The following is a 13,181-nucleotide window of genomic DNA, read 5'->3' as shown; positions in this document are numbered from 1 at the left end:
TCGGGAGGGAGGGTGGTGTCTTCCCTCGTCTGACAGCGGGGGCTTGCCCTGCCTCATGTACTGTAAAGATGGGGACTTTAAATTGCTTCCGTCACCGGGCCCTGAGTAATGAGTGTGATTCTAATCGCAGTTCCTGCGGCCATCGGCATTAGTCTTAATCTGAGCAGGCCGCCTCGACACCGCTGACAAGTAATGCAGTACAGGTACGGCCTGTAATGAGAGAACATACTCTCACCAGAATTTAGATGTACTGAAATGAGTCCAAAATGGCCGCGTGTTAGTCTGTCAGGCTTATTTCACACACATTTTGCCAGTTCTTATGACAAGCAAGGATATATAATAGTCGCCTCGTCGTGTTTAATCCCCATGTGCCCATGTGGGATAGAGTATTTTATCTTTTACCGCAGTCTGACATGGCACGCGTGGTCTGGCAGGGGGCACAAAACCAAGCCCGGCAAGGACGCATTTTTCAAGTCTGCCGTGGCCGCAGTAAAACGTACACTTGACCACGATTTAGCCGCAAAAATATTTCACAGAACAAAATAAACGTGTCAGGCCTTGATCAGAATGTGAGAAACGTAAGAGAGCCAATAAGAATGTCATGGGTTGGGAGGGAACGTATGGTATCCACGGTAGACCGCGAACCAAAATCCGAGCGCACCTTCAACAACTCAGCAGCCCCTTCCCCTCGCAGTGAAGGGTACCGTGATAAACCATGAGGGAAATTTCACAAAACTTGAACATGGAGGGGAAAAAAAGTCCAACTATGTCGGCTTGTATATGCGTTCCATTGTACAGAAATGAGATGTGGCCTTCGGTACTTTGTTCAAACAGGTTGGCTGAGCGACCGATGCGGGTCGTTTCTCTCTGTCTCTCTTTGTTTACAGTGTTAAACTCCCTCCTGCGCCCTCATCCATCCTCTCATCCACTCTGCGGCTGTGTCCATCCATCAATCCCTGCACTTTGTCACAGCCCGTGATCCATCCTGACTGCTGCGGTAACAAAGGTGGAAAGGTAGAGCGTGTACATGGGAAAGGCGTCGACGCCACCGCGGAGCTTTTCACCTCCCATCTGCATCGCTGCTGAACCGCTGACAGAAGCCCTGATGCACGTCGGCCTCTATTGCACCGGCAAGCAGAAAACGCTAATGCTGCAACCCGCCTCGCATCGGACCGCTCACCGCATCTCAGCTCAGCTTCGACAGAAGGTGCACGCCAAGCAGGGAGTGCCACAAAAGGAAGCGTCGGGAGAAACACACGGACGGTTGAGAGTAGAATTAAACAGCAGAGAGGTTAAACACACGAGTTGTTGACTCCCAGGAGTCGAGCGCGATAGAGACTCACTTTGTGTTTTTTTCCCTCCGCCGCGCATCGATAGAAATCACGGGGAGAAAATGTCTACTCAATTAAGGCTTGATCAGCTGCGTGTCAGTGGTGGTTTGCAGCTTTGCAAGCAGCAGCGATGTGGACCTTATTGACCTGAACATCCAATCTAGCTGAGGAGAGGCTGACAATAGACAAAAAAACACTCGATAGATAAGAGGAGAAAAACAAGCAGGGGAAAAAGTATACGCTACGGGGCTGTGATAGTAGTAGTGGTTCACATAGTGGATTGTCGGGAAGTTGATGGTAGTGCCTCATGTATACCATGAAACCTGGTTGGACTCTTTTCCCAGACTACAATGGTCCCAACATCCAAGTTTCAAAGTAACAGCCGTCGTACAACTAACAAATATGACAGCAATCGTTTTTCGACTGTGGCTTAAGGCAAAAGGCCACTAATTTGCATAATACTAGTGAACCAAAATGTTATTTACCACGTATCATGCACGACTTATGTCACCATTTGTTGCTCGAACGTGACTGCCGGAGGTGTGGTCTGAAGCAACTGTGCTTTGCGGTATTTGAAGGACCGTTCGGGAACCGGATGTACTTATTAGGGAACATGGCATTACGGAACGCTTTTGTGCTAGCTCGTTTGGTAAAATACCTAAAATACGACATGCAAAGAGAAGCCACAAATCTGTTTAAAAATCAAAATCCTCACGAAGAGGATTTAATCACACGGCAAACGTGTTGTGTCAACTTACTTTTGAATCCAACAATTAACAGATCCATCTAGAACACGTTGGCAAAATTAGTGGTTAGCACATGTGCCTCATAGTCAGGAGGTCCAGATTCAAACCTGGCTCTCACGGTTCCAGATCCAGATTCAAACCTGGATCTCCCAGTTTCAGATCCAGATTCAAACCTGGATCTCCCGGTTCCAGATCCAGATTCAAACCTGGATCTCCCGGTTTCAGATCCAGATTCAAACCTGGATCTCCCGGTTTCAGATCCAGATTCAAACCTGGATCAGCCGGTTCCGGATCCAGAATCAAACCAGGATCTCCTGGTTCCAGATTCAAACCCGGATCTCCAGGTTCCAGATCCAGATTCAAACCTGGATCTCCCGACTTTGAGGCAGACATGCTAACCGCCAACCATCGTAGTGTCCACTACTGCCACCATGCAATGAAACTTAATGTTCCATTGGACTCGAGAGAGTCACCAACTAGTTTTCATTCCTTTAAAAAGATCCCCAACCCGCTACAGAAAAAGCGAGTTGTGGACTGGGTGTAGTTGTGATTCACACTAAAACAAAGCAAGCAAGCTAGCCTCACTGCTGACGCAGTTCCCAATCCGTCGACGCTAATTAGACAGCAGTAAGCTGTCTGGACGCCATACAATGATCTGGCAATAAATGGCGACTGTCAGCGCCTTATTCGGGGCCTAAATGAGTATTCTCAGCTCATTGCTTGTGTGAGGCATCACCACCTTCAGGACGTCCTCTAACTAAAAGTCACCATTCACTATGCTGATAACACACACACGCTCTGTGTGCGCCTGAGTGGGGAGTGTCCACAGTCTTTCAGAGGACACTGGAAGCAGGTCCCTTTATTTACCAGCTCGCCAAAATTAATAGCGCTTAATCATCCCCTGTCCTCTGACTGGCTGCTGTGGTTTCACAGCACTCGTTCAAAGATAAAGGTGCCTAATAAACGAGGACCCTGTTTACAAAGCAAGCACGGCATTAGCCAATCGGTGCCCGCGGAGAGCGCTTAAGGAACGAGGAAATGAAAATGCGTATCGACAGGGAACGGCGAGGGCAAGCAAAGACAATCTATTAAGGTCGTGTTTTTTTTCTAGACCTTCACTTCCGCTCGTTTATCAGGTTTATAAATAACCTCACAGGAGAGACATTTTAAAACGGGACGGGATTGGATTAAACAAACCATATACGACGCGCTTTGTCTGAAGAGAATATCACATGGCTGTTTAAATTGATCAAGGGGCTGGATGTTGGGAGGGATGTGATGCACTGGACATCCTCCAATTGGATATGATATATCATGTACACTTACCAATAATGTTGTACAAGCGAGCAATGTAATAAATGCAATAAAGCAACTCAATAGCAAAATTGACTTGCTAAGTGCCTTGCAGAATATTTAAAAAAATTGATCCCCAAGGCCAGTTTCATTTATCAACATGAACGTTGGGAGCTATGTCATGAATAGACCCATAAAAACAAAGTCGAAGGAATTAATCCAATGTAAGAAAAGATCCAGGAGGACTGACATGTTGGTTTGAAGAGTCCATTTTGGGGGAATTAGAGTTATTTTCAGGGGACCTTGATAAAGAAACGGTGCAAGAAATTTCAGTTTTCATCATTGAGTGCAGGCAGAGCAAAGCAGTGATGTTTGTACGACTCGTCATAAAACACAAAACTCTTGTAAATCAGCTCCACAAGGTCAGAGTGAGACCAATCGTCTTCTGATGATGGTCTCGACCTGCCCAGATTCGTAGGTAAAATATAAAGATAACAACTCAGCTAGCAAAGATTTCTTTCAAACTCAAAATTGCTCCTCCCAAATTTTGCTCAGCCCTGAAGGACATTGCTGCTGCTTTGAGCATTTACAAGGATAAATTAGCTAATTGCTAAAATTGTTTTTTTCCTATTTGAGCGAAAAGCTAATTTAGCAACCCCATGACCTGAGCACATGTCTTGGTGAAATGAATCGCTTTTAAGGTCAATCATCTTTATCTTCCTTATCGAAGCTTGTCAGCAGACAGCACATTAAAGGGGAGGTCAAGTCTATTATGTTCTATTCGGCCCCACTACATTTTAAAGATTAAGATTGCATTTGTGGAATTTGAAATAATCAGCAAAATCGAATAGTTTTTGTCCATCTTGGGGGTCAGCCATTTTGACACTTGGTGTTGACTGACAAAGGACATCACAGTGGCTGAGGGCTGAGGTAACAACAGATCATGGTTCAACATTTTTGACTTAATTTTCCCCTTTAAAATCTGTAAAAGTGTTTCAGTCAGCTATCTTTTGGTTAAAAAAAAAATAAAATAAGGAATTAGCATGCGCAATAGCACCACCATTGGAACTGCAACTTTAAAAAAAAAAAAAGCCAAAAAAATAATAAAGGTAATTCAAGTTGAGAGCTCAAGTACTATTTCAAACATTGTGATTAGTGAGCCACACACTGGAATCATCTTTCCGTTGGATGTGGAGCGTTCCAAAAAAGAAAAAGAAAAAAAAAATAGTACAACCTACCAGAAACTGCATGATATTTTCTATCTGACTACATCCGTCGAAAAGTGTGAAGAACAAACAAAAGGAACAAAAATGGAGTACAAGGAGGAACACAGCGAGAGGGTGGATACGGGAAAAAAAAAAGAAATCCATGAATAAATTCAAACTTTGTGTCCTGTGAAGAGCAAATATGAAAAAAAAGCCTTCCGAGTAATGAAAGATTGTTTATGTATTCTGGCATGAAATGGGGCGGCGTTGCGAGGGCGGCGGGCGCGCGGAGACGGATGGACGGGAGTGACAGGTCGGTATTCATCCTGCACGCCCCAGCGGCCGGACTGCTACTGGCGCTCGACAGAGCAATAAATCACCGGCTCTCCAGTCTGTACCTACAGCTTATTACATCCAAGATGACAAATAAATAATAATCCCTGTCACGCCGAGCCTTTGCTCAAGGATTGAGCCAGAAACCTTTTGCTCATCACTCCTGATCTTAAGTGAAAACAGTAGAACAAGGGAATTGAAGGCCATGCTTTAGTGGGCTTATGAAAGTTGGAGTGAATGAGCGGGTGAGGAGGAGGAGGAGGAGAAGAAAGATGAAAGGAGGGTGAAAGTGAGGAGGAGAATGATGCTGCCACTACAAAGGCTGTCTGGGTGTGAAGGGAAATGATCCAGCTAAGAGGAAGTGGTAGCGGGAGAAAGGTGGGGGGTGGAGGGATGGCGGGGGGGGGGGGGGGGGGTGGAATTGCCCTTGTGCTCTGTAGGATGAGTGTCGCTCATTCAGCTCAATAGGGCTCTGGAGGACGCAGCGAATATAGAGCCTTCATTACTTCCGAAAACAAATAAACAAAAAAAATAAATAAAAAAGAGGACAGGACTGGTAAAGTGAACGCAAACAGGATGGACAATTTCAATCGCACAATCGTAATAGAACCCTCACCACTTGTTGGAAGGAAACCTTAGGGTACGTGGCTATTTTTCAGGGTCAATTGTAATAAAAAAGGATGCTATTATGATTATAATTATTATTATTCTTATGAATGTGGAATTGTTGATGATATCATCATGCAGTAGGCTCAAAAGTTGGAGAGTGGACTACCTGGCTGCAGCCAGCAGAGGCGCTGTTGACTCACTTGCAACCAGTTTGCTGTCAAAGGAACAATATGGACAATGTGCAAATATCATTCAACCATTTGGACCAGTGCTTCTCAATTATTTTCATTCACGCCCCCCACCCTAGCGAGAAGAAAACAATTCGAGCCCCCACCCCATCACCCACTTTCCACCGCAACTATATTTTCGCATTTTTGTTGCAAAACAAACCTACACCGTAGAGTTAATACTCGCTGCTACAATGGGTAATGAGAGCGCCACTGCCAACTACTGGAATGGATGTGCAATTACACTTCATTGTAGTACGCCGGGAAAAAAAAGTTTGGTCCCAAGGGTCACACACGCCCCCCCAGGGGACCCGCCCCACTATTTGAGAAGCACTGATTTAGACTATTCCGCAATAATTTTATATGATTTATTTTAGCAACTTCGAGTGCCGAAAATTTTTGCTGTTGTTAAAATTCACTTGTGCGTGCGATGTACACTTTTGCACGTCTGCATATATCGTGTGAGTGTGTTTCCAGGCTGAAAAGTGCCCTTGCTATGTATCCAGCTGAAGAGTTTCTATACATTTCCTGTATAAAAAAAGAAATAAATAAAAAACGCCGAGCAAATCACCACATTACAGCATCATTGAACTGTAATTAACTACGATACCGCTCAAAATACGCTCACAATCATCATTCTAACGCCAGATCAATACGAACGCTTTTATTTGCTTCATCCTTCGCTCCCGCAAATGGCACCCAACAAATAACCACGCGCTCGTAGTATATTCCATTCTAACGATTCGATAATTGTCTGAATCCGCAACACCTCCCTCTCGCACCCTCTTAAAAAAAAAAAAAGAAAAAAAAAAGCCCCGTCCTTTTAAACAAGGCACAATTTACTTAGTGCTGTCCCGCCGTAAAAATTAAAAGCCTTCAACAACAACAAATGAAGCCGCGGCAGAGGATTGTAAATCAGATAAGCCACTTTCTCCAACTGGCCCGGGCCGGGTATTTCATGGGCCTCCACCCTCCACTTGATGTGTGTTACTGTGAGTGTGTTGCACTCACAAGGAAATATGGGCCTCTGATTAAAGAGTGCACTGTCATAAAGGTTACTGAATTGCAAATAGTCCTCTCCATCTTCCCGGTAATGGCAAGCGGTTAAGAGGGAGGAAAAGAAGTGTGTGAGCGCTCGCGCGGGTTGAATGAAGGGCTTGAGCGGCGCGGCCATGATGGGAATATAAACAGGCGGACCGAGCCAGTCCGCTAGTCTCGCACTCGGTCCCCTCACAAGCGCCACAAGAGGCATTAATCACTGGATCAGCAAGCCATGCTTAATTGCGAGTTGTATATCACCGTGCATGCGCTGGCTAAAGGGGGTCGGAAACTCATTATTTCGCTTTGCTGGATGCAGGGGTGGGTGCGCTTCATCTGGACTGCGCCACCTTCTGCCTCGCTGTCACCTGGGACCGCGCTCAACGTGACAAGGAAAAATGGAGTATGCAGTCACCTCCTAATTAATGTAGCCCCCGCTACCGTTGTCGTAGCGCTATGGCTATTCAGGACGGATCGTAAACCCAATCGACCAATCGCGCCACGGATGGGGGCGTCGGCCGGGGTTGAATTGTTCGACTGCAGGGACTGGGGCAACACTCCAGGGGGTGAGTCGGTTTAAAAGAGTAATAATTTCTGGCGTGACTTTAACGCATTAATTTCACTTAATTAATGACTGGAAAAAAAGTTGTCAAACAAAATAACGCAATTGCATTTTTTTCCACGATAATGGACGCAGCCTTGATGACAGTTATTCAAAACACACATTAAGTGAGTAAAGTCTTGGTTATGTGCGTTGATTGCGACAAAGAACTTCAAGTCCATGCCATCAATTAAATGCAAAAATACGTTACAGCTAACTAGTACGAACAATAAAGTTGTATGTTTGGTTTTGTGTTTGGCACAGATGAAGGGACTTATGGTAGTTAAAGGAAAAAAGAGCCAAAACAAGATTATATTGTCTTAGCCATGATTGACCCAACTGTGATGTCATTTTCAGTGGCCAGAAAGTGACAAAATGGCCGCCATCCGGAGATGGCTAAAAACGGGTGGGTTTTTGCCACTTAAATCATATTCCATCAGTCAGACTATTATTTTTTTTGTTTGTTTTGATTTCAGAGCGTAATTGTATTTAAACCAATCATACAACTTTGTCTTAAGAATGGCCTGCTTGCATAAAATTATAACACCCAGTCATGGAAAATGCCATTAACATGCTAGCAGTTAGCATTTCCGAGATCCTTTTAATCAACGGATACCTGAACGCAAATGGGGGAACAACACATGGATACAGAAAATAAAACAACACATATCGACATACGTTCTTTATCTTGTGTGAAAAATTACAAAAATTACAGCATCTAAATGAGGTGGTGCGGCTGGAAAAGCAAACTCCAGTTTGAATATTTTTCAATACAGCCGATAAGTGGTCGACCGCAGGCCATACTCGGTTCAAGGTTCCGACGACTGCCAAGAGATGACGCTTTAAAATGGAACCAAGCCCCAAACGGACACTATTTTTCATTTATTTAATATTATTTAGCTGCGCCTGTGTTGGCGCTATGCTAATGAGCGGCACTTGATAAATGACTGCTGATATTTGCTTTTCCCTCAGAAGTTTGCCAATCTGATGGAGCATGAAGATAACAAGGCACACTCGGTCATTATATCAATTTGTTGCGATGAGAATATTTCTGCCCATGTTTGGGGTTGAGGGGGGGGGGGCAGAAAAAAAAAAAAAAAAAGCAGCATGGGCAGAGAGCCTGGCACTATCGATCATATAGTGCGAAAAGTCTTTTTAAACACATATGCAGTGGATCCAGAAATGTGAGCATGCAAATATATGCGTGACTGCAAGCAAATGAATGCGTCCGTGCGCATACTACACACAGTTAAACACAACGGCGCAGGAGCTAAATGTAATGGGGTGTGATTATTGGATATCATCTTCACAGGCAACATTGGGTTGAGTGTAGACATTTCAATATTTCCCCTGAAATAGATCACAGCTTTATGTGCTTTCTTAGCAAGTAAAATATTCAGTATTTCATTGGAATGACTCGCAGAGACGTTAAGTATGTTTGGATTTATTTCATTCCCATGAATGACATTTCTATTTAAACTTCCAAAGCTTTGGACTACTTATTCTGCATTAAAAAAAACAATAAAACAAACTGTAAAAATCCCAACTTTTTCGAGTGAAATACCAAAAAAAAAAATGTTTCCTGTTGTTCTACAAAAAAAACAAAAAAAAAAACGACATAAAAACCACAAAATGAAGAGTCATGTGTTTTGATGGAGTAAACATGTGGTTAGCACATCTGCCTCACAGGTTAGATGTTCTGGGTTCCAATCTGCGCTCTGACTGCCCTCCGTGTGTGGAGTTTGAATGTTCTCCATGTGCTTGTTTGTTTTTGTTTTTCTGGGAACAAAGGCTTCTTCCCACATTCCAAAAATGTGCATATTAGGTTCGTTCAAGACTCTCAATCATCCATAGGTGGCAACGTGATTATGACTTGTTTGTTAATATTTCATCTCTCTAACTCACCCATTACCCGAATGAAGACAAATGCTAAAATTATTCAAATTAAATAATCAAAGCAAGTTCATGTTGCAATATGCAATATGTAATGAGAACTGCTCTGTATACTACATCGCTAAATCTGTTATTTCATTAATAGCATTCAAATTTAATTGTAGTGTCGGTCCAGTCCTAAGGTTTGTTTGGCGATATCGACGCCTAACTGTTCTGTATTCCAGTCTCGAGACCCGCAAAACCACACACAGGTGTCCGGTTGTTATGCCAACACAAAGCTTTAAAATGGATGCTTTTGACTTCCATAAACTTAATATACGTCACGTGGCCTTAAAATATGGACAGATCTTTAGCAAAGAACACAATGTGGTGCTCACATGTGACAGCAATTAATCGTTTCTTATTTTTGGCCAGTTCATTTTAAAAGGATGCTCGCTTCCCATCATTGACGTCATGTTGATTGTAAATCAACAGCGCCTCTGCTGGTGGCTGCTGAGTACTGCAACCCATTTTGTCTCAACTGCTTCAAGTTGCATTTAAACTATAAATAAAAACAAAGACATTCTTAATTGTCAATTCATTGAATATTTTATGGTAGTACGACCCATGGGTAAAGTCCTTTATTCAAAAGTTTCCGTTTTTGTTCAAATATTGTACATCAGTCATCACACGATGTATTATTTTCAATAAAGTTGAAATAGCGATGAGAAAAAGTTAAATTACGATGTTACTTTATACCCTCAAGTTATAAGTGGAAGCCGCAATGGCATGCACTTTGTCACATGGCTTTGAGGACTTTAACTCTTTGCTCAGAGTTGTAAAAGTTAACTACCTCGGGGAATGACAGGTTTGGAGGGGGGGGGCGATGAGGGTGAAAAGGTCAGACAAGCGTTTCATGCTTACGCAAGAGATGAAGGATGGAGCTCCTTGTAGATGCAAAAAAAACAAAAAGAAAGGCCAAAATGCCTGAGAAGTCAGCCCTGCAGGGTCAAAGTGCACACGGAGTTCAACGTGCTGACAAAGGACACGGCGGGGAGGAGCAAAACCCGCACAAAGAGACACAACAAAGCATGCAAAACATACAAGGAAAGATTCCCTCACCTTACTTCTTCTCGCATTAAGGATGCTGGAATGGGCGGAGGGAAGTCTTAAAGAATAAGGTGGAAGTTTTTAAGCCTCCCCTAACAGATGCACTTTGATGTGCGCAGACAAAGATCTCGCTTGTTGTGGAGAACATGTTCTCTTTCCTGACCAGGCCGCTTAAAACAACATGCGCTGGATTGAAACGGAAATTGACCAAAGACTACCTTTTAAAAAAAAGTTGCAATAATAAGAAATGAGAGATTAAAATAACGTGAAAAAAAATCACTGTAATGGTAATAAAGTAGTAATAATAATGTAATAAAATTTAGTTTTAATTTACTGTATACTGGCGCCAGGACATCTCTTAAAGAAAATAATACTCAAAAAGTGCATTACAAATTCAAACAAGCAGAGCTAGATTTCAAGATCAATAGATTGACACGCCAGAAAACAAATGTTAGAGTCCGGCCAATCAATTCCTAACATCTTATCAAAGAAGCTTACAAATGAACTAAAGCAGGAATTTATGTGTGTTTTTTTTTTTCTGTTTTTACGTCACAAAGGCAACCTACAACTGACTTTGATTTGAACCTGCGACCTAAAGACTATGAAACAGACATGCTAACCACTCCCCGAGCACGCGACCTGAACCTAACATACATACGCATATTGCAAAACAGTAATCAAGTTGGTGCTGAAATAGTGAGGTGAAGCCGTTCTGATGTCCACGTGCTTTTTTTTTTTTTTTTTTTTTAATTAATGCAATTCTTTTAATGGAAGAGGCTAGCAACATTGCCTGCTTGAGAACACAACAAAGCACGTATCTTTACAACTCACATAAAAACTAATGCGGCAACATTAAGCAGGAGTACAACGGGCAATTAACAAAGCTCGGAGACGTCGTAAATCCTTAATTAACAAACAAGGCTGTCACGCAATGCGGCAGTGGCAAGCAAAGCCCAAATTCCTCAGCGGGCTGCTAGGTCTTCTCGAGCCAACAGGAGTGGATATGCGTTAGCGACACGGGACCAAATGCAAACACCCGTGGATGGACTCCATGTCGACACTGTCACTCAAAAGAGATGGCCGCGACAGATTAGAAGCCGAGCCAATATTTGAACGCTGCAAGATAAATATATGGGCACTGGTAGCGTAGTGGGAGATGCTGCTGCTGCTGCTGCTGCTATTAAGTTGTATTTGTTGGTAGGTTCAAAAAAAAAAAAGTTTGAGGTGTAATTAAAACGAGCTGCTTTTTCAAACTTCTGAGAAGACAAGAAAAGCCCGACCGACTCTTCTTGAGGTGACAATATCACAAGACAATCACAAAACTTTGTCAGGTCGTAAATTAGTCGACAGTAAATGCCATCTTTTATCAGATCATAAAATCTGCTTGTGGGCATTTAACAGGCAGCCTAAAGAAAGTGTGTTTGGCTTTTATAGAGGTTGGAGATGACGCCAAAAATGTGTGTCAACAGGGCGAAGCCGAGCACTTCTTATGGATTTGTTTTTGCCTGCGAGCGACAACGATACCGTCTCGTTAAAAAAGAAGGTACGGGTGTTCTCCTGATTTTGCTTGACAGATGAATGAGGCGCGATCGCAAATGAACGTTTGTTTGCAGTCGGCGACGGCTGCCAGCGCTTGCAGGCAATATCTATATTGCCATCGAGGCGTCTTCGCCGGGACGAGTCAAACGGGGAATGAGGCCCGGAGCGTTCTCACGGGAAGATTAAACGCTGTCATTAAGATGCAACAAGATGCCAAAAGACTCTTGCGATTGACCTTGTCTTGCTGATTATTTGATTTATGTTAATGTCAAGACACGGTGGAGATTTACACCGCAGTTCAACGCATCCAATTTCAATTTGGGGCTAATATATGATGTTTGTCTGATTATCAGTACAGACCTTTTCATGCTAGCCATCAATGCCTGCTTTTTTTTTTTTTTTGCTCTGTATAGGATGAGAGGGGCGGCCCACAAATTCACCACAGTACCACCGGCAGGATTATGGATGTGTATGGGCTGCTATGCAACACTCGATGCTCACTGCCCATACCGCTTTGTGTTGTAAGCAATTATTGCTGTACAGGTTAAAGGTCACATAACTCATTCACTGCAAAAAAAAAATAAGGGATATTTGACGTCTTTAGCCGTCAATGGCAGTAAATGAGTTAAGGGTGAAAAAAATGATTTTTATAGTTCTATTTTTTTTATTTTTTTTTTTTTTACATTTAAAGAGCTGGCATTTAAACAGGGGTGTGTAGACTTTAGATGCTCTGGACTCACAATTTTTACTCAATTGTTTTTAACTTTGGTTCCTGATTTATCTACCAAATATACACCATTTAAATAGTTTAGTTGAATTGTCACTTGAACCCAAACTTAGCCAGCCACTGCTTTTTAGGGACAGTCTCTACTCAGCGCTGTGCAATTAAAAGAATTTGCGCTCAGTCCCGTGCTTGCCTACCTTTTTGCAACCCCTCCTACTAACTCCCAAAAAAAAACATATTCAGTGTTCTCCTTTTTACATGTGGAGGTCAGAAGTTCAGCCCTTAGGTTTTTAACAGTTCAGGCCTAGCTGTGAACTTGTGACCTTCTGTAGTGACAAGTGGGTGGGGAGATGAGGGGGGGGGGGGGGGTTAGGAAAAGGTGAGAAGGGGTTTAGAGTTGTCTACTCAATGTAGAATGGCTAGATTTACAACTGCATGCGGACTGGATTGCAAGCACAGCAGAAAACACCTGATAGCATCTCCTTGGGGGGGAGGAAACCGCCCCCACCCCCGCCGCCCCACACGCACCCCTTTGTTGTCTCACTAACAGTCA

The 13,181-nt window shown here is 43.1% G+C and overlaps 1 protein-coding gene across 1 annotated transcript in view; it reads right to left on the bottom strand.

Moving 5' to 3' along the window:
* Window positions 1-13,181, bottom strand: part of lrmda (leucine rich melanocyte differentiation associated) — a 220,154-nt gene that overhangs the window by 150,960 nt on the left and 56,013 nt on the right. The gene's annotated exons all lie outside the window — the stretch shown is intronic.

Source organism: Idiotropiscis lumnitzeri, chromosome 9, assembly GCF_059441095.1.
Source record: "Idiotropiscis lumnitzeri isolate Australia: NSW breed Sydney's pygmy pipehorse chromosome 9, RoL_Ilum_1.0, whole genome shotgun sequence".
Lineage (NCBI taxonomy): Eukaryota > Metazoa > Chordata > Actinopteri > Syngnathiformes > Syngnathidae > Idiotropiscis > Idiotropiscis lumnitzeri.
Note: the sequence above shows the minus strand (reverse complement) of the source record. Positions and strands in the feature narration are given on the sequence as shown.